Consider the following 22619-nt stretch of genomic DNA (forward strand, 5'->3'; position numbering starts at 1 on the left):
TTGGGGAAATCTGGACCCTGCGACTAACAACAATACATTGTACAAACATGCAAAAGGGCCAAAGGTATATTGATATATTGCTACAGTTAAATATCAAAAAATATTCTATAACCCTAGCTGGATTGGATTTGTATCTTTAAAGCACATTACGTGTACCTTCAAATCCCTGTTTTCACCCTGTGGGCAGAAGCTTATTCATAATATAAAACTGCCATCTAGTGGTGATGAAATGTAATGACCCACCCAATCAGCAATGTTTAAACTTGAGGCAAATTGCTACTACATATATAAAAGCAGTGTGATCTATCAGGGCTGCGAAAAATAACTCTAACGGGAACCAAAAAGTGAATAGTTAGGCAGACAGGAAAAATAAGGAGATGTTCTGCAATAACAGCATATAAGGATTGATGGTAATCATTCAAATGGTTAAAGACATGAGGTTTCCATATACATGTAGCCCTAGCACATAGATAAATCGCATCAGAGATAATTCAGGCTCAGGCGACCAAAGTAAATTAAGGGTTTGTGTTAGATATTGGCTATAGGACGTGTAAAGCTGTATATCATTCAGCAATTATCTGAGGAATACAAGTAGTTATTGACTTAAATTATGTCCTGCAGGTTTTAAAGTTCTAAAAGAGTCAATGGTTGGTATCTAGACTCCTAAGTTAGTGTGTGTGATCTCCACATCTGGTGGTCCTCGGTATATGGTCTAGCGAGAACCATGGTTCCATCATTGTGACATCAATGTTATGGAACTTAGAGAAATGAACTGCTAGAGAATAGCTGCTATCTACATTTCTGATTGTTCTGTCATGTTTCAAAATGTGCAACTTCAGAGGTCACACAAGTAAACCTCTGGAGAGCAGCAAACAGGAACAATTAATGGGATAGACAACAAAAGTGGTTGCACTGTTGTTATCTATGTAGTGGGTCTTCATTCAGATTGTTGTAGGTCAGGGCTCTGCAACCTTTGATTCTCTAGATGTTTTTGACTACAACTCCCATCGGTCCTAGCCAGCACAGTCAATGGTGAGAGATCCTGGGAGTCACAACCCAAAGCATCTGGAGAGTCACAGGTTGCAGATGAAGATAAAGGAGCCTCTTGGCCAGGCTAGGTCACAAACCTTACATCTGTCACATTCAAAGAACCCTTTTCTGGTTTGCAGTTGAGAAAACAATTTGGGGTCTCCGATGTCCTGGGGTAAAAGGCTTGGAGGGAGATAACAGATCTTTAAGTGAAAGTGATTTTGAAACTGTGCTATAGGGACGATCACCTAGTACTATTGGAATATCCCTACACTGTTTAAATATGGGCCAGTGTTTGTTGATGATGTGCTTGTGTATTGAATTGAGTCATGACCAGATTGCATCTGAATCATTAGTAAGAGTAGCGGTCGCCCCTTTGGGGGTAAGCAGGCTAATACTTATTGAAAGGTGATATTGATTACAGTATATCCCATGACTTAGAATTGATGGGCTATTAGTCTGCTGTCCCTCAAGCAATCTATGTGTATAGTACAATTATTTTTGCTCTAAGGAATTCCTAATAAGGGATACACCATTGGGGTGATGTGGAATGGCTGCTCTTACCAAGTAACAGTGAGTTCATATTAGCCAGTTTGCGATACATTTTACATGTCAGATGGGCATTGTGGCGAACCAGAAGAAGGAGTCAGACTCAAGGACATCACTTCAAGGGTGTTTATTTAACTTTAAAGAAAAACACCTATCTGTCCCTATTGTTAAGTGGGATTTCCCTTCCTTTCAACTAAAGTAAAAGTGCTTGTCTTTAGTGAAAGCAAATAAATAGCCCTCAGTCCAAAACCAATTGACTATCTGTACCTACCACTTTAAGAAAAAACATAAAAATAAGCCAGCTCAATCTGCCCTCTGCTTAGGCTTCTATGGACCAGTCTTACTCATGTCTCTCAGGGTTTCTTCCTGAGTCTATCTCACAGTCCCAATAATAATTCTTGACAGTTCATCAAAGAAAAGTTCTTTATTTCATTTATTTTAATTTATTTATAATGTGCCCAACGCCCCATAGGCATAGGGGCGCAGATGAATACAAAGGACGTACTCGGTAGTAACTTTAGGCTTCTCAAGGAAAAATGCAAGTCTTTACAGAAATAAACGATCTCAAGTTCTTTAAATGGAGGGGTTGATTCCCTTACTCTGTCTCCACCAGTTGGGTCGCTCTCTTTCTACTGGTCTTATACAAGTTCCCCAAGCTCCTGGTTTGACTGATAAACCTTCCAGGTTCCCTTTGAATTATATGTTGAAAAATTCCACTTATCTCGATAGGGCTCTCCAGACCCCTCTGGCCCTCTGATTTTGATAGCTGTTGGGGCTGTGTCTTGGGCCTTTGCCAATGTTCAACACTCAGGTTTCTAGGGCCCCCGTAACCCAATTGATTAGTATCTCTCTGGGGGTCTGGCTGACCTGTACATGTTTTTACTCCATTTGCTTTTCTTTCCCCATTTCCTGCTCTGTTCAGCTCGCCTCCCTCCACCCTGGGCAACCCGGGTGCCTTTGCCGCCTTTGGGTGTGCTCCAGCGGAGTAGGGTCTCAGAGGGGATGTTGCCGTACTTCACTCCCTTAGGCATCTTTGTCAAGTAAGCCGTTGGTTTCCTGGTTCTGCCCGTCTCTGTTTTTTCTTCAGTTCTCGCACTGAGAACAGAGCATTTGTTCCTCTGTCGCTCCCTGGTCTCAGCATTTGTTTGTCGAGCTGCAGCAAGGTTACGCCACCAGGCAAGACAGAGTTTCTCCCAACTTCACCTCTACAATATTGCACTTCTTGATGCCAGCCTCCCAGTGTCTCTCTTCCACGTCTCTGTCTCTTCATGCCATGGCTAGCTCTGCAGTGCAGCAGAGCTCCGCCCCTCCAGAACATTGTCACATCAGAAGATCTCCTTTGTGTAGGATCTTTCACCCTCCATTCGGGATTGTTTGTTCCTTTATTTTTGCCATCGTGCTTCCAGGCAGTGTGTTGTTTCTCATCAGCTGTTGTGTTTCTGGGGAGTGCAGCATTACCTTGAGCCACAGATACGAAGCAATGTCAGTATGTTTTGAATGTCCATCAACGTATATATAACATCAATCTCTTTCACTCTCATATAGGCAGACAGGGTTTCTTATAGGGGGGTCTTGCTTGCCCAAACCGCTCAGGGGGTGGCTCCCCCCGGGAAGAAGGGACACATTCCCTAGATGGGTTGCAGTATCTATCTCCTGAATGGTAAGAAAAAAACAATGGAATGACAATGAATTCTTACAGTAAAGGCCAAGTTGAAATCATTCTTGTTGAGAGAAAAAAGTACACATTCAAGAATAGATCAACATTACCTTTCCATATGATTATTGTAACAGGCCAGTATGATGACAGCCTGTCACTGTGTTTACAGAACTGAGAGACAACATATTGTTTAAGAGTTTTATTAAACTTGTTTGTACAGACTTAAACAGAACATGCTTGAGGGGCATAGAGACCACGCTCCCAACATCAGCGGAGCAGCGGATGCTGCTTTAAGGTAAATCCTGGCGGGCTAGAAGCCATACCTGCCAATTTGACTATCTTTGTGGATAGGGACCAAATCCCTTCAAAAATGGCCACCGCCGTTGAAGTGCTCTTTTTCTCCCATGGCTGCACCCCGTTTTTCCCGCCCTCGCATCCTGCTGATTGGATGCTTGAATCTACTTTATCTGCAATTTATGGGAGCCGGCCAGCAATGCCGGACACCCGCTAAGGCCCTACACCAAGGCCTTTTCTTTTCTGGCCTGTCCATCTGCCGGCAACCCCCTTTCATTCCTACCGGATCCCACCTTTCCACCCGTACTTCTGCTCACGACCAGTGATATTCACTGCCTCATTCCCAGTGAGCAGATGCCCATCTTGCAGACAAACTACACATCCACGAGTAATATATGAGACGGGTAAGCGTAGCTGCAAGCACTTTCGCTCTGTCTGCTCTCGCTGACTATTTCTGTTCCTTGGACCTAGACAGAACACACGCCAGCTTGAACCAGCATCCTCTTTTAAAGGCCTTCTCGTCTGCAAACAAGCATGCTGCGGTTATACCTTCACCCAGACTATCCACCTAATACCCACATGCATTTGCCTACTAACTTGTCTTCATGCCTCCTCTTGAACTATCCCTGCCTGTGCTTTATCAAACTATTGAGTTACTCCACCAGTGATCGTTTCATGACCTTCATGCATGAAAACGTTTTCTCTCATATGTTGTCCTAAAACCATGAGGAGAGGATCTACAATCTACGTATTGCTAATGGTTTTGTCTGCTAAATGGTTTGCACATAGGTACGAGTCCTGGCTGTTTTTATATAACCCATCATGTCTGCAAATACCTATTTGACCTGGCAGTCTTGCGCTGTTCTTGTAAATTGCGCTGTGTACACACACCTACTTTTTCCCTTACACCTGTGCATGCATGAAGTAGCCCACCGTACCATGAGGTGATGCTTTGCCAGCCTGTGTGCGATCCCTTATTTAGTCTGTAACCTATACGCTATCTGTCACTTAATGAACTGTACTAAGCACTTTTTGTAACTAGCGCCCTGATACCTCTGGGTTTGGTGTGCTGAAATAAATGCAAATAAATAAAAAAAAAATGTGTCAGGGTGGTGGCAAGGCTCAATGAACAAGGTGACAGCCTGGTAAGGTCTGCAAGTGTCAGAGTGCAGTTTGAGGGAAGGACCAGTCTCTCTCACCAATGGGTCAACAGAAAAGGGCTCCCCATCTTGCTTCTAAGGGTGTGCATCAAAATAAATGCTGAGTCTCAAAATGCTCCAGAAACAAACCAAAACAATCCAGTCCAGGTGATGGAAGTAAACAAAGTGTTTCTCCAAGTCCAACAAAAGATAAAGAAGCACATTAAATGGTTCACTTCTCACGTGAATGTCATCACTCCTCCCAGTGTTAGACTGGTGGGGTTTTTCTGGTCTTCTGACCCTTGGTTTGGGGTGTAGATTTTCTCCAGCCATTGACCAACGGCTCTCGTGCAGCTGGTTATATTTTGGGATACTCGTGCTCGGTCCATCCAGGGGTGTTTTGGCCCACTCTTCTTCCATGCCAGCAATGACTTCCAGCACGGCTGGGTCCAAGGCTGGTGCTTCTTGGTGGGTCTTCCTTATCTTGGTGGGATTTGTTGAAGTATAGCCCTACCCTCATACCCTCACTTTTTAACCCCTACTTCTTTCTGTGTTTCCCTGGGCCTCTTTTCTTCCTTGACTACACCTTGGCTGTTCTTCCTGTCCACTGGCTTAGTCATAGTATCCTGTTCCTCCACCTCCTTCTCTAATCTCCCCCAGACCAATGTCCTCTGGAACCTTCCTATCCTCACCCGTTAACTGGGTTGTCTCTCGTTCTCTCCGTAGCCTACAATGGTCCGACCAGGTGAGTATACGGCATTGCAAGAAGGGAGGGGGGTAGCCAGGCCGAGCAGGAGCACACAGAAAAACTGCTGTCCCGGACAAGATGCCCAGATAAAAGAAAGTCATGCCATAGTAAGAAAGGGCTAGACTGGCTGCTCCAAAATGCCAGTCTAGCCATGTAAATAACACATACCATGCTTGGTTTATCATGGACACCCAGAAAACGTCATGCCACAGTAATAAAGGGCTAGACTGGCTGCCCCAAATGCCAGTCTAGCCAAGTAATAATTTATACCATTCTTGGTTTTAACCAAACCAGCCTAGCACAAATACACACGCACACCCACCCAGTCACACAATATTCACACGCTACACATATATCATAAACGCACAGCACAGCTCGAATACATACACACACGCACATAAAAAAACATGTTCTTACCTGCTTCAGTGCTACCGCTCCATCTTCTCCAGGAGGAAGGCATGGCCAGGCCTCCACTGCAGCTTGCCGACACCCGTGCTGGACCACCTCCCGCCTCCACTACGCAGGCATGTAAGCAAAGAGAGCTTCCTGGTTTCCTGCCATACGTATTGGCACCGGAGTCGGACAGAAAGTAGCTTTATAGTTGCAAGGCGGCACGCGCACTTCCCCCATGTACTTTGCCAGGTAACTATTCTAAACTTATATTGAGGCCAGCAACCACTTTATTTTATACTGGTCGCGGACCTGTGGGGGATCTCCCTTCCTACTCTCTGAGCCCCTGCCCCGATTGCCTGATTCAGTTTGGGTCTCTACCCTCTTCCAGCATGTGATTTATCAGTCAGAAAATCATTTGTTAAGCCTGTAGAAGGGATGTTTTGTTTTAATTTGTGTTTGTGACTGTGAAATTGAAACTTTGCAACTCCCACAATTCTTGCCGCAGCAGAAGAACAAAGCCTATGTGTTACGCCTCTACGTTTGTGTTTGTTTCTTTCTATTTAGTCTATTAGGGTGGGTGCAACAATATATGTTATGTTAAGGTCACTTGTAAAGTGCACAGCCGCCCTAGGGCATCATGGCGCTGCAGAGGCAAGTAACTAACAAGACAAAACAGGCAGGCCATAATCGCTGTGGAGTCAGAATAAATGGGTTTTTAATGCTTTCCTAAAGGCCAAGTGATTAGACAACATTTTCATTGGCAATGGGAGACCATTCCACAGCTGAGATGCAGCAATGTAGAACGCACGTCTCCCCACCCGAGCAAGTCAAAAAGAGGGCACACATAACCGACCAGCTGCGGCTGAATGCAAAGAACGAGTGGGGATATAACATACAAATTTCACACGGGGGTCCCTGGTCATGCAGAGCCTGGTGAACAATACACAGAGCCTTGAATTGTATATGCTGAGCTACAGGGAGCCAGTGAAGGGAACGCAAAACCAGAGAAATGTGAGCCCCATAGGGTGTCCCCGTAGCCAAACGGGCTGCAAAATTTTGAAGACGTTGAAGTCTACAGGCTAGGCCCTTGGGCTGCGCAAGGTAAAGAGAATTATAATAGTCCAGCCGGCTTAGTATCATAGCAGCCACCAGCGGAGGACGCAGAGATACTGGAATAAGATGGAGCACCTTTCTTAAGATTTTCAGCTGGAAATGGCCAGTCTGACATACAGCGGATACTTGGGCGGCCATAGACAGATTGGCCAACATGATTACCCCAAGGTTTTTTACCTTGGCCGAAGGCACCAGGAGCTACCCCAAAGAAGAAGGCCAGAACGGAGCCATCGAGAGTGAAGGGTCAGGGTGAACCCACCACCAGAACCTCTGTTTTGTCCCCATTCAATTTCAACCAATTTTGGCCCATCCACTCCCCCACAGCCGTCAGGCACTTATGCAGGCACACTTAGACCCCAGACTGACCAAGATCGAGACGAATCAGAATCTGGGTGTCGTCGGTATAAGAATAGCACTGGACGCCGGACATTACACACAGCACTGCTTAGTGGAGATTTACAGATTCTGGGTGGGCCTTGCCCACTTAGGCCCTACCCTCTCTACACCTCTGAGCCAAGAGCAAACTTCAGTTTCCTCTTGATTGAGGGACTTCTGAACTTTCTCAGATTAGGACCTTCCTCTGGGAGGGGGTTTCATCTACCTATTGGGTCTACGTCTCTGCCTTCTCTTATGATAAGGTTTCTGATTGCTTTCGGGTTGGGCTTCTGCTTTCTCATGGGCCAGGGGTATATCTTCTCCTGGGTTAGGACTTCAGTGTTTTCTTGAGCCAGGGGTTGTTTCCACTCAGGCCTGGACTTCTGCCTTCTCTAAAACCAGGACTTTGCTTTCTTCTTGGACCCAGGCTACACCTCCTCTTGGGACAGGGTTTCGGCCATCTCTTGTACCATGGTGTCAGCCTTCTCCTGGGCCTGGCATTCAGCCTTCTCTTGGGCCTGGTCTTTAACTTTCTCTCCAGCCGCGGCTTTACATTTCTTCTCTCATAAATTTCTGATGGGGTAGAATCAGGCACTGAAAGGTTTCATGGTCTAGCTTGCTGCAACAGCAACATCCACTTGAAGATGGCTCAGCCAAAGGAATCTCCATATGTTCATCTTGGAGGTGGTATTGGCCGCTTGCTGGAGTGTTTTCTTGTGATCTGGGAGTCCCTTAGCCCGAGGTCTTCTGGGTGTCTCTGTTGCTCGGTGGTTCCCTGTGATAAAGCAGCTTCTTGTTTTCAGGCTTTCACATCTTCTCCTCTTCCTCTTATCCGCCATGTCCTCTTCAAGTCTTCTAACTATTTGGAAGTAGTGTAACACTAAAATAGGGATTGCCCTCTGTGAGCCCTGCTGAGGGCCCCCCAAATTCCTCGAAGAAGCGTATTCACCGCCACAGACCTGTGGGCCGACCTGGGCCACCACTCATGCCTAATGATTAAGATTATCATGCTGCCGCAGTGGCGTGCTGCGGTTTGCACTATGTGAAAGATGTAAGGTTTTGAATCAACATCTTACACCTAACATAGAAAAGGGGGTTGGCACCTGGCCCCTAGCACCCAAATGTTACAGCCACTCATGTGTGCGGCCAGTAACATTATTATGCGCATGGCAGTAGCAGAGGCAGGTTTTGGTGCCTCTCCTGAGGGGGACCCAACATTGTAAACGATTGTAAAGGTCAGTGGCGGCAGGTAACTATCTTTAGTGCAGGGGAATTAACATCTTCCCGAAATTAACGCAAGCGAGCAAGCATAGCAAAAAAGCCCTAAGAAATGTAAGGGAAATCAGGTGTTTCTCCCGCGAACATTTCTAAAATAATTATTGAAATGGTGCATTTTAAAGCCTATTTTTTAAAGAAAAATGTGTTAATAAGTCATACAATTTACAATTGGTTCCCTAAGGTAGCACATGAAAAAATCTAGTAGATCTAGTAGATGCCATGTTACACAGCAGCATTTGTCAACATTTTTATGATGCACGAAATCACAACATATGCCAGCACTGAAAGTCATTTTTATGCAGCTGCGCCCACGATATATCCTAGCATTGCTACGCTAATTAATTTCGTAACACTGAGTCCATAATAAATGCTAGCATTCCTAGTGTAAATCACTTTCATTTTTTGGCCACAATTTATGCCATTATGGTCACTGTAAATAACTTGTACGAAGCTGCAGCCACAATATATTCCTGTATTGTCACTATAAATCATGTTGCTGAAGCTGCACCCCCAAATTGTCAATATAGCACATTGGATGATGTTGCACTAACACTATAAGTGAGCGCTGTCACTATCAATAACTTTTATGATGAGGCCCGCTGCTGCCACACACATGGACACACAACACACACCCACACACTCCCCGCACACAAACATCACTCCCACAATAAAACAGAAGCAACGGCATGTGCAGGCTAGAACTGGTGGGAAGTACCAGAAGATAGGCCTTCTCCATCTACCGCTCCAGACTATGGAACCTCCTCCACATCAACACCAGATGCGCCCCCTTGCTTGTACATTTCAGGATGGAACTGAAGACCCTCCTCTTCAAGGAATGGCTCCTCCATAACACCTTGGCCCACACACCCTCCACTCACCACCTGACCTGAAACTGAGTGATCTACTCCATGGTTTCCTCCCCTGGTTTCTTGTAGAGCCTTTGCTGCCAAGGTGCCTGCGCTCCCCCTCCACCATTGTTATCTCCTTGCTCCCTTGTATTGATCCCTTACGATCTGCTTCCCTCACTGTGTACGTCCCACTATGACTTGTAAAGCACTTCATTGCTTCCTGAACGTAGGTCAATAAAAACCCTAATAATAATAATAGTAATAATAATAATACAAAAAAAAATCATGAGACTCTGCAAACATACATTCTGGGCCACTCAGCATGGCCTTGGGTTGTCTTGTTGGCAACCAGTCTGCAAATTTTAAATACATTTCTCTGACTTTGTAAAAAAAAAACATTTCTCTGACTTTGTAAAAAAAAAAAGAAATTAAATGAAAACGTTGTTTAGAATTACAATATCCTCTGATAATGCAATAAGTGAGTTAATCACTCTTATTCTGTGAATAAATCTCCTATCGCAACGAGTATGGCACAATAGTTCTTGGCTTCTTTGCATAAAATCAAGGAGCATTTTGGGAACATGAAAATGGACATAGGTTTTTCTGTTTGACACCTATGATAATATCTGTGATAATGATGTAACTATGCAACTATTCTGAGCACAAAATGCACAGCGGGCTTGAATTTAATATGCCACAATACTCACCCCAACAGTTGAATGTCTGCAAACTATGAGTCATATATACCAATTCAGACATGCTTTTTGCTCGAATGTGAGGTTGCTCTGGGCAGAAAATGACTTTTTATTTCATTCCATGCATTGTTGGACACAGAAATAACGTTTCTGGTAGTGATTAGTGGGGGAAGGCAGCGTGTAACTGTGGTCTCTTTTAGGGCCCCTGCTACGTCCCTGCTATTTGTGCCACATAGTTTTCTGCTTCCACTCTCTTCCACCTTCATCTTTTCTCTAGGGTTCTCGCCTTGAGACTTTTTGGTTGAAATCTTCCTGGGTTACTGTCACTGGTTGGTAGTGGTTAGGGAAGAGGCTGACTTTCCTTGTGAGGAAATACACTTCTTGGGGTTGTGCCGACTATTCTTCCATTGACCAGTCCGTTTGCTCTATCCATCCCCATCATTCTGTCTCTGTAAGGGCGACAACTGGTATCCATCTTCTTTCAAATGAAAAGGAGAAAATGCCCCACCCCGACCTGAAGGTTTCCCTGGACAACCAGCGCGGATAGTGTGAGGCAATGACAGTGCACATGTCTGGGTCTGTACCTCATGGGTCAGCTACCTGGATTATTCATTCTGCATCCCACTCTGATCACATGTAAGAGACCGGTTGAACAACAGCCTGTCACTGTGTTTTCAGAACTGAGACTTAGACCCATAATTCTGGTTTACAAGTGTCATTAACCCTTTTGTCATGCTAAAAACATTCTCTGGATGGTGGCAAAGCTAAAAAGAACAGGTGTCAAGGTGATATTGTCTCCAAGTGTCAGAGTGCTGCATTAATGAAGGGCCAGTCTCTCTCAACAATGGGTCAACAGAATAGGGTATCCCGCTCTTGCTTCAAAAGGTGACTGTAAAAGAACTGTTCAGTCTCACCAAACCAAGCCAGGTAATGGCAGCTAAGCAAGGTGTTCCAAATGTCCCAGCAAAAGATCAAGCAGCAAATGAAATGGTTCCCTCCTCAGGGAGGATGTCACTTCTCCTCCCAGTGTTGGATGGACTGTTGGCATCATCTGGTCCTCCAACCCTTGGCTTGAGGTCTCCCACTGCAGGCAGATTTGTTTGAGGTCCCTCTGCCTGCTGCCTGTTTGGGGGTTTCTTACGGGGAATCTCCATGTGGGCTGGCAATGACTGAGATTTAGGCGACTGTATTGTGACAAAGTGTACATCACTTGTCGGCCTGTACTTCATAAGTCGATGACAAGTACTGTACGTAGAACATGCTTTGAAGGAGGTTTGGTCAAAACTTTGTTTTCTTTATGAAAGTCCTGTAGGAAGTTACATATTATTTTGGTGCTATAGGTTTATTCAGAATAAAAGTTTCTTATGCCTTATGAAAGCTTCATTTTCAACATTGGGCAAATATAATACAAATGCGTTCTACAGGTCACCTGGCAAGCAATTCGTACCAGCTATTTGGAGACCTGGCAGTAACAAGCAGAGGCTCCGTGGCTTGGAAAATAGCTTAGCATCAAATTGACACCACTGGCTGCCAATACGTGGGCAGACTACAATTGCTTGTGGGCCTACCCTTGCAAAAACATCCACACCACTAGGGTCCTATGACTCCATTTACCAAATTGCCTACCCAAAACTGGCCAGAAAAATACTCACATTTTGCTAGTATTAATCTGGCCATTTCTTTCAGGGATCCTCTGTGGGTCTGTCTGCGACCATTGCAATGAAGGGGAATCCCTGAGGACCACCCCCCTGAACACACACACCAGGGACGGAGACCAAACATGCATCTCCTGTGTGGCAAGGGATTGGCACCTCCTGTGTGGTAAGGGATTGGCATACAACAACAGAGATATTTAATCCCAGCAGCCAAGACGTCCTCCAAGCACAAATGGTTGGGCAGTTTGGATACTTTGCTGCTCGGTCTCTTTATCTGCCCAGGCAGACACAATGGGATTATTTTCTGCAATCACAATCTGTCCATGAGTTTCCACCCAGAGGAAAGAATAACCTTGAGCCAAGAATGACAGAAATTCCTAAATCTTATCTCGTGTCACTGGCAATGTAACCTCAAGTGAATGGGCTTATTTTATACGTCCATCAATGCAGCTAACCAGCAGTTGCTGCAACCCCTCCGAATTTTAACCACTGAACTTGCATGTTACATTAAAGAAGTTTTCATAACATGTTGCATTTACTCACCTGACAAATGTGAAAGCAAAAAAGGGTTAATAACGAAGTGAGCTGGTGAAAACACTGCAATGATCAATGTTCACCTTTTGCGGGTACTGATATAGATGTTGAAACACAGAACTACTGAAGTTCATACGCCACTTTGCGGACAAGATTTGGCCATTTGAAACTACTACTACTTTGAAACAGTGGCAATTCGGCATCTTATAAAAACATTATTACATAACATAACACTCATGTACATAAATAGTACAGGGCACACGCGTATATCCTGCTCTTCCCATCACACACACATGTTACATCATCACTAGGTTCAATCGAAAGATGTCTTACAAGATTCCTCATTTCTGGTCTCAAGTCCTTTCATCCTTTCTTTTCGGTGGGGATTCTAAATTCTCTAACATGACAAAAAGGCTGTTCTTTCTTCTTCATCTGTGGTAGTAGATATGGTATGTGTCCACAGATTGCAATTGTATGGGTAACATAATACAACATTTTTTTTCAGGTACACACATAAAATCTCTGTAAGTAACTTGTGGGCACCTAAAACTGCATTTAGTATGAAAGGGGCCCTCTGCGGAGTTCCTTAAAAGTGCATGAGCAACGCTGTGCTTCATTACCGTTGGTCAGTGTGTCTGAATTATTCATGACTTCATGGGGCAGGCACTGTCGTCTCTTAGTAAATAACACTGATGTAAAAATGTCTAGGAATTATACTGTCACCTCTTAGGAAATAACACTGAGGTAAAAATGTCTAGGAATTATACTGTCGCCTCTTAGGAAATAACACTGAGGTAAAAATCTCTAGGAATTATACTGTCGCCTCGTAGTAAATTACACTGAGCTAAAAATATCTAGGAATTATACTGTCGCCTCTTAGGAAAGAACACTGAGGTAAAAATGTCTAGGAATTATACTGTCGCCCTTTAGGAAATAACACTAAGGTAAAAATGTCTAGGAATTATACTGTCGCCTCGTAGTAAATAACACTGAGCTAAAAATGTCTAGGAATTATACTGTCGCCTCTTAGGAAATAACACCGAGGTAAAAATGTCTAGGAATTATACTGTCGCCTCGTAGTAAATAACACTGAGCTAAAAATGTTTAGGAATTATACTGTCGCCTCTTAGGAAATAACACTGAGGTAAAAATGTCTAGCAATTATACTGTCACCTCGTAGTAAATAACACTGAGCTAAAAATGTTTAGGAATTATACTGTCGCCTCTTAGGAAATAACACTGAGGTAAAAATGTCTAGGAATTATACTGTCGCCTCTTAGGAAATAACACTGAAGTAAAAATGTCTAGGAATTATACTGTCGCCTCGTAGTAAATAACACTGAGCTAAAAATGTCTAGGAAATATACTGTCGCCTCTTAGGAAATAACACTGAGGTAAAAATGTCTAGGAATTATACTGTCGCCTCGTAGTAAATAACACTGAGCTAAAAATGTTTAGGAATTATACTGTCGCCTCTTAGGAAATAACACTGAGGTAAAAATGTCTAGGAATTATACTGTCGCCTCTTCGGAAATAACACTGAGGTAAAAATGTCTAGGAATTATACTGTCGCCTCGTAGTAAATAACACTGAGCTAAAAATGTCTAGGAATTATACTGTCGCCTCTTAGGAAATAACACTGAGCTAAAAATGTCTAGGAATTATACTGTCGCCTCTTAGGAAATAACACTGAGGTAAAAATGTCTAGGAATTATACTGTCGCCTCTTAGGAAATAACACTGAGGTAAAAATGTCTAGGAATTATACTGTCGCCTCCTAGTAAATAACACTGAGGTAAAAATGTCTAGGAATTATACTGTCGCCTCTTAGGAAATAACACTGAGGTAAAAATGTCTAGGAATTATACTGTCGCCTCGTAGTAAATAACACTGAGCTAAAAATGTCTAGGAATTATACTGTCGCCTCTTAGGAAATAACACTGAGGTAAAAATGTCTAGGAATTATACTGTCGCCTCTTAGGAAATAACACTGAGGTAAAAATGTCTAGGAATTATACTGTCGCCTCGTAGTAAATAACACTGAGCTAAAAATGTTTAGGAATTATACTGTCGCCTCTTAGGAAATAACACTGAGGTAAAAATGTCTATGAATTATACTGTCGCCTCTTAGGAAATAACACTGAGCTAAAAATGTCTAGGAATTATATTTGGTATAACTTAAATCGCAAAATCACTCGAAAAAGCCGAATCTTTCACAGGGACTGATAATGCAGATTTACGCCACTATTGTGGATCATTTCAGATAAACCATTTGGCGCTCACTGCTGTGCACTTAACAAGTAACCAAATACTGTTTTGATGCAATGCAGTCTTGGTTATTCAAATGTGACCGTTTCCCAAACTGTAGGGCTCCTGGGCAGACATTGGAAACTTGCGTTGCAATGTGTGGTTACCAAGTCTGAATATGTTAGTGCAGCACTGCATCAGAGTCTCTACCACTTCCAAGGAATGCGTTGATATACCTTTGCACTAACCAATTTAATGGTACTCAAATTATCAACTTCAGAAGGATGAACGATTGAATCGGTCCTCGTGGGATTGAGACCTGTGTCACGTGGACTGAGGACACACATCTCGGTGAGTGTTTAAGTTGTTGGGCTTCCTTGTTGCTGGGGTTTTCAGAAACATGTCATTGCAACATTGATTGAATAAAAGATATTCCTGTTGAGGAGCATTTTCTCCATGGTATCTAAGTGGAACTTTTATTGCAGGAGTACAATCTATTGCACAGCCAACATTCCACATCCTGCTAAACTGTGGAAGCTTGCTGTCACAGGCGTTCTCTACTTTCACAGACAACGACTCTCGCGCTCCGGCTCTATTCACTACCAAAAGTTCCACCATGGCTTGTTTAGAACTCCAGAAGTGTAGCAAGCAGAAAACCAGAATGCCGGCAATTTCCTCCTGGGCTCCCACACTCTGGACCAAGATGCCTCTTGAACAAACACTTTCCCTTTCCATCTGTACGTGTACTGAAAGCTCTATTCAGACATGTGCATTTTGCTATCTAAATCCATCCTCGTCAGCGTAACTTGCCCCACTTGTCCACTCTTTGCAGCATGATTAAGGGCACCTGTGTTCCTTGTCAAACATGTTTATATCTGAAGACACATCCCTTCTTCGCCTGGTTTGCCTATGTTTCCCATGAAAGGTGCCCACATCTTTGGGCTAGGACTGTGCTGTACGAATGCCCTGAACAAAATTAAATATTTGAAGTCGAGAGCAGGCTATTAAGATCTTCAGAGTGCTTTGGGAAAATTATGCAGTCATCAGATGCTGCAAGAACCCGTGCATTGCTAGATACATCCTTCTTGAGAAAGCTGGCCCCACCCAAAATAGTTGCAGATATAGCCTGGGCTGCTATGACCCCGTAGAAGTGAAACGGAGTACTGTAAGCATGTTCACTCTAGCTGCTATTGATGTTGATGTTTTCTGATGTGACTCCTGTACAATTTCCACAAGGTAGCAAATGTCAGGGAGAGCAAAGACCTCACAGCGTATTTGGATGTGGAAAAAGGGACAGGGCCAGTTTATTGCATTGCAATGCAATACCAAAACCTGCAGCATTTCCCCGTCTCAACATTCCAAGTTGCTGACAATGGAACTCTTGTTGAATACTTATTTTGCCCTTGAGACACATGTTCTTGTTTCAGAGAGAGTAATCTCGCCTGTCCATCATTCATCATTCATGTCCATTGCCCAATGCATCTGCTGCTTTTCTCTTGGTGATGTGTCTACTTTCTCTCTTCACTGTTCCATGTTGGCAGCCGGCAAATTTCTATAATGCATTGTGGGTAGTCCTACCTCCAAGTACTAGTACCTGCCTTTTTCCTGCTTATTTCAGCCAATGCGATGCTTATTGATGCAAGTGCCCATCTAGTATTGGTTACTGATGCCAGGGCACACTGCCAAAAGCCAGGCACACTGCCAAAAGTCAGCACCCCATTTATAGTGCCAGCAACTACAGCGGCTCTGGCTTCACATCACTCTTACCGGCTATTAATAACTTTATTAAGGAAACCATTTGATTTCCCCACATTTCCCCTCTTTTACTTTTTTGTTCAACCTTTGTTCAGCCTCATTGCAAATATCTGCTTTCACTCATCTCATGCCCTGTTACAATGATGTATTTATTCTTGGGAACTGAGTCAAAGCGGCTGACCTTTATTCATCTCCTATACAATGGCCAGAAATAGTTTATTTTCATCAGAGCATCAATCCCTTCCCCAGTTTTTTCAGAACTTTTATGTTGGAAATACAGAACTGCATTCCCAAGAGTTTCTGATGATTTATTGCTCGTGTATGCATAAACTGATCCTTTATTTGTATAATGTTTGCAGTGACAATATGTTGCAACAATCATGACTACACACAGTATTATCAAAACACCCTGCTGGGAGTGAAATAGCTTGCTGATTTCTCTCATGGCAACACACAGAATATCACAAGAAGTGGCTATGATGGCTGTCTAGTATGCAGATTTAAATACATGTTTTCTCTTTGCTATAAATTGCCTGTCTAATATGTTTCAGTGTGTCTAGGTCAGAGATCTGCTGTACATAGGCCATGAAGTTAACCAGATTCTGGAAATGCTGCGGCAACAGAGATGTCCAGTTAAAATGTATTTCATAATTAAGACTTAACAACAATCTTTGTAGCTGGTCAATAAACAGTATGAGGATTGGATTGTATGTGTAGTGTAAAATGGATGTTTCATAAAGATATACCACTTGCCCATATGCAATTGCCATTGGTGCTAAATAACTCTTGTCGCATCCAAGGAAAAACCATGGCCTAACCATTCCTGGCATATCCTGTCACCCAGTACTGCTGACCTGATTTAATTTTTCTTACACATTGCAGTTGTGTCGGTTTAAAGAACAACAGCTGCCAATCTGCTCTGTTATTTTTGGACTGCTAAGCACAAACCTGTTGGATCACCTACAGTTTTTTATTGCAAGATTTTCTCTGTGGACTATCCAGTCCCATAGGCATTCTCCCCAGGGTCCAGGCTGCATCGGGCTGAGAGGGGCTAAAACTCCTTCAGTTGATCCATATGCTTAGAAAGAACACAGAGAATGCTGCCAGCTCAAAAGGGAGAATTTCTAGAGCAGTCAACATCATCACGGATCCTTAATAATAGTTTGAGAACATCTTGCATCTCAGAGCAGGCGGTATCCCACTCCCATTGTTTCGCCTGTGACATTCACAACCAAATTCATTAGTAAGTCCTTAATGATGGTACTCGGTGCAGTCAATTTGAGGTTTACTGATACTGGCATCAATGTTTACCACTTTGGCACAGAGTAATTGGCCATTCCATGCTGGAACAGCAGACGTTCCTGCATCCCAAATATGACCTTCCAAATCCTGCTTGCTTCTCAGAATATACAATTCCAGACATACGCACCTTTTGAACAGTTCAAGAACTGGGAAGTCATCTGTAAGGCATATAAGCATAATGGTAAACTGAGAGTTCCTAAACAGACCATCAAAATTGGCCACCTTGTGCATTTAACCTAGCTCGTGTGTCATACCACAGCTGCTGTCCTGCTGTATCAGCGAGGTTATGACATTCTGTCACATTCATAACATGAGAAAAGGAGCATTGGATCATGGTACAATATGTATCATTAGCAAAATACCTTTGCAAACAGATTATTAAAGTTCAGTGTGAACGCACACTTTTATTAGTTGTTTCATCATTCACTGACAAATGTGTTACCAACAGAAAAAGGACCCTTTTCATTGTCTAGGTTATGATGTAGGTTGAAATAACTAGGGCAACCACCGTGTCCAGTGTTTCAGGAAAAGGAACTTAGAGATTGGTGTCTCATCCATGAGTGACACAGTGTGATACCTCCATAACAGGTACCCGAATCTTACCATCCTAGTGCCATCCTACCAATATTTCATAGTGTTTTTCATGACCTGTAAAATACAAAGTATTAGCACAAAACCAAGCAAGGTTACTATGGTTTGGTTACCCTGGGCAGTGGCACAATAGGCACATTTCTATGACAAGGTACTGGTTCCATAAGACCACTGCGGTCTTAAGGTGCAGTATAAGAGCAGTATAACATGACATATGTGGTGGCCTGGGCCACGCAAGTACATCTAGTTTCACCTGGTCCATGTGGTGGTAACAATAAGGATGACTGCAGGTGTAACCTGTGTAGGTGTTTGAGGTTTGGTGGTAGTGGCAGAGATTCATTTATGATAGTTCTCATCTGAAATCCAGATAGGAAGTGCAATACACTCTGGGGGAACCCGTCATTCTGTGCACTTAGCTGTAGGTGGAAGAAAGCCTAACATATAATCCGCTCCACAATACCACCTTCCAAAATATGCAGAACTTCCTCCATGCCACACCGAATCGCCCCCAGCTTCTGTCTATCTTCAGCACTTGCCTCGGCCAACCCTTCTCCCTGGAGGCTTGCCCCTACCTTTCATCGCACTTCATCTGTTGCTCTCCTTTGAGCATCCCAGCACCTATCACATACCCCCTTCCCTGCCCCTCCCCTTCTGCACTTGCACATTCAGAACACTCACAAGGCATAGTAGGTTCGTCCTCCCCAACCCTCCACTGTATTTAATATTTTTGTATGTATTTTTTTGAAAATTCAGTTTTATTGAAAATTCAGGTTATGACAGTAACATAACAACATGACAACCACAAGAATATACTTAACTGAGACCACAACCTTTCCCCCCCTCCCCCTTCCCTCCCACCTCCTTCATCCCCACCATGGATCCAGCAACAATAGATAGAACAAGTGTCGGACACAGTGCACATTCCAAACAAAGGGCAGCTCTTGCACAAGTGCTCTAAACGTGGGGCCCTGCTCTCTTGTGATCAGTCCTCCATCCCGTTGAGCATTTCCAGGCCTTAGAATGAGCTCCTCCAGGGTCAATGGTCAAGTTTGATGTTCCGTTGAGCACATTCCAAAATCCTCAAGTAGCTCTCCCATATTTTTCAAAGAAGGGAAGCCATGACCCCTCGATATTGGTCTTGGATTCATTAATTAAATGGGTCAGGAACTCCATGTCGTATATTGCTTGGAGCTTAGTGACCCATTCCTTTTCCCCCAGCCTTCCAATTTTTTGGCCCAACAACACCTGGCAGCAACCAGCATGACCTGTAGCATGTGGTCATGTGATACTTTCGGGCCACCCTCCACCTCCATTCTAAACAACATTAACCATGGGGATAGGATCCTCTCATTACTATCCGCCCCCTTTATCCAGGACAGGACCTTGCTATAATAGGTTTGCACCACCTGACATTTCCACCACATGTGTACATAAACCCCCTTTCAGTGCAGCATTTCCAGCAATGTGGGTCGTATCCCTTTCTCATCCTAGCTATCCTCTGCGGGGGTTAGTGCCATCTATGGATCAATTTCAAGGCCTGGTGACGGTATTAGGGCGAGGCCGTTGAGTGATTGGCTTGTCTACACATTGTGGTCCATCTCCTGTCAGTGATGGGCGCGCCTAGGTCCCTTCCCCATTGCACCTGGGCGGGAGGGGGATCTCTCGGGGTCGCTAGTAACAGAAGGCCGTAGAGTCTGGATATCACACCCTTGGTTCCCTTGTACGTGATCAGGAACTTCTCAAAGTCTGTTAGGTCTCTCCTAAGCGTGTCTCCCCATCTGTTTTCTGTAAGGACCCCTTTTAGTTGCAAGTATCGGAAAGGGGAGAGGTTGTCCAGGCCCAGGGCCTCTTTCGATTCCCCAAGGGATATAAATATTGCACCCACCCAAAGCTGCCCTGCCCTACTAAGGTCCGCTTCGTACCATTGTTGGAAGGCTAGTGGTTCGTCAATTTCATCCGTGAGAGGAGGAGCCCAGATACAGCTTAGAAGTGAGGGCCATGTCGTCAGCCATCTAAAGTAACCCCCCTCTTTCCATATAGACCATAGTACACCCGTGACTGGATGATTCAGCACTCTCCTCAGGATGCATGCTTTGGGAACCCACAACCATTCATCGAGCGTGACTGGGGAGAAAAGCTCATTGTCTATTGCTACCCACTGTTTCCTTGGGCCCGTTGCAAAGTGGTCCACCAGGATTCGTAATTGAGATGCCCTGTAATATGTATCTAAATCTGGGAAATTCTCTCCACCCTCGTCTTTGGGCCTCGTTAATACATCATAGGAAATTCTGTGGCACTTTCCGGCCCAGAGGTATCGCAGTAGGGCCCGCCTGACCTCAAGAAGGAATGGTTTAGGTATTTGAGTCAGCAACATCTGAAATAAATATAGAAATTTGGGGAGGATCACCATTTTAATTGAGTTGAGGCGTGCCATCCACGACAGGCCGCATTTCGCCCATCATTCTATGTCTTGTTTGATTGCCGACCACAGAGGTGGGAAGTTAGCGGCAAAAAGATTGCCTAGGTTTATTGGTACTTGGATCCCCAGGTAACAGAATCCATCTGCCTGTTTACAGAACCGGAGACCCTCAACATATTGCCTCTCTGCCTCTGGGAGTTGCCCCACCATAAATGCAACCAACTTTCCTAGGTTTACCTTGTAACCCGAGAGGGCCCTGTATAGTTCCAAGCTATTCAGTACTTCAGGCACTGATTGGGATGGGTTGGCGAGGTAAAGCAACACATCATCGGCAAACAGACTGATCTTACAGTTCATTTCCCCTACCCTTATACCCTTGATCTCCTCGTTCCCCCTAATTGCTATCGCCCAGGGTCCCATCACTAATGCGTATATAAGGGGGGAGAGAGGACACCCCTGTCTCGTGCCCCTCTCCAGTGGGAATGTTACCGACTCACCACCGTTAACCAGCATCCTTGCCGATGGGTCAGAGTAGAGGGCTGAGATCCACCCCAACCACTTTGGCCCCATCCCCAGGGATGATAACACCTCACTCATGAAGGGCCAACCCACCCTGTCGAACGCTTTCTCCGCATCTAGGGATAGGAGAAGAGCGCCATCCACTCTGACTTACCTTGAGCTTAATATATGAATGGTTTTACGCATACTGCCCCCTGTCTGTTCAACACAAAACCTACCAAGTCCGGGTGGACCAGTCGGGGGAGACACCTTTCCAGGCCGGTCACCAAAATCCTGGTAAAGATCTTTGCATCAAACTTTAAAAGTGACATGGGCCTATACGAACCACATTCCGCCAGGTCCTTCCCAGGTTTAGGTATCACCGTGATCGTGGCCTATAGGAATGTCGGTGGGATAGTCTCCGGGCTCCTAATTTGGTTAAATAGCTTGGTCAGTGGTTGTAGCAAGACCGATTGATATTGTTTAAAAAAAAGTCTGCTGTGTAACCATCCCCCCCTGGGGTCTTACCCACCTTTAACTGTTTGATGGCCCCCTCTACCTCTTCTTCTGATATTTCCTTTTCAAAGGCCTCCCTTTCTGATTCTGTAAGTGTGGGAAGGGGGTAGTCCTCAAGATATTTTCGGATCTCATCTGGAAATTCACCCTCCAGTTTAGTTTACAGTTCTCTATAGAACCCCGCAAAAGATTCCGTTATGTTTTCAGTCTTTGTTTGTATGTTGCCCGCCTTATCCCGGATACCCTCAACCCATCTCTCTGCTCTATTCCCCCCTTATCCTATGCGCCAATAGGGTCCTGACCTTGTCTCCCTTCTCGTAATATCTCTGTTTCGTGTACTGCATTTTTTTGACCACTTCTCCAATTAGGACTGTGTGTGAGGCTTGTCTTTTTTCCCTCATTTTGTCCAAGAGGACCTCACGGTACACGTCCCCCTTGGTGAGCCGTGCCCTCATGACCCGTAGGTCATTGCGGAGTTTGGTCTCTATTAACGCCCTCTCTTGTTTCCTCCTCGAACCCTCCGTGATAAGGAGCCCCCGGAAGGTGGCCTTTGCCGCCTCCCATACTGTGACCATTGCTGTTTCTCCTTTGTTGTTTATTTCAAAGTAGGCTTCTATTTCTTTCCGCAAGAACTCTTTAAACACCAGGTCTCTCAGGAGGGTGTCTTTGCAACGCCACCTGTATGTCTTCGGGGTACCCTGCAATCGCCAGTCAACTATAAGGGGCTCATGGTGCGAGCAAGTGACTGTCTCCACTGTCGGGGTCCCAATCTCCCCTCCTCCCTCCTCTAACACCAGTCTCAACCTCGGTAAGATGCATTCACTTTCCCAGAAGGATACCCACTCCCTCCTTCTTGGAGGATTTGTGTGAGGCCCAAAGGTTCCTACCGATCTCCTTCCCTTTTATCGTCGACTCGGCCCCCATCCTGTAGTGTGTTTCTTGTAGAAAGAGGACCAACAATTTTTGTTTGTGGAACATATTACTT

This window comes from Ambystoma mexicanum, chromosome 1q (assembly GCF_040938575.1).
Source record: "Ambystoma mexicanum isolate Mex_15411 chromosome 1q, UKY_AmexF1_1, whole genome shotgun sequence".
Taxonomy (NCBI): domain Eukaryota; kingdom Metazoa; phylum Chordata; class Amphibia; order Caudata; family Ambystomatidae; genus Ambystoma; species Ambystoma mexicanum.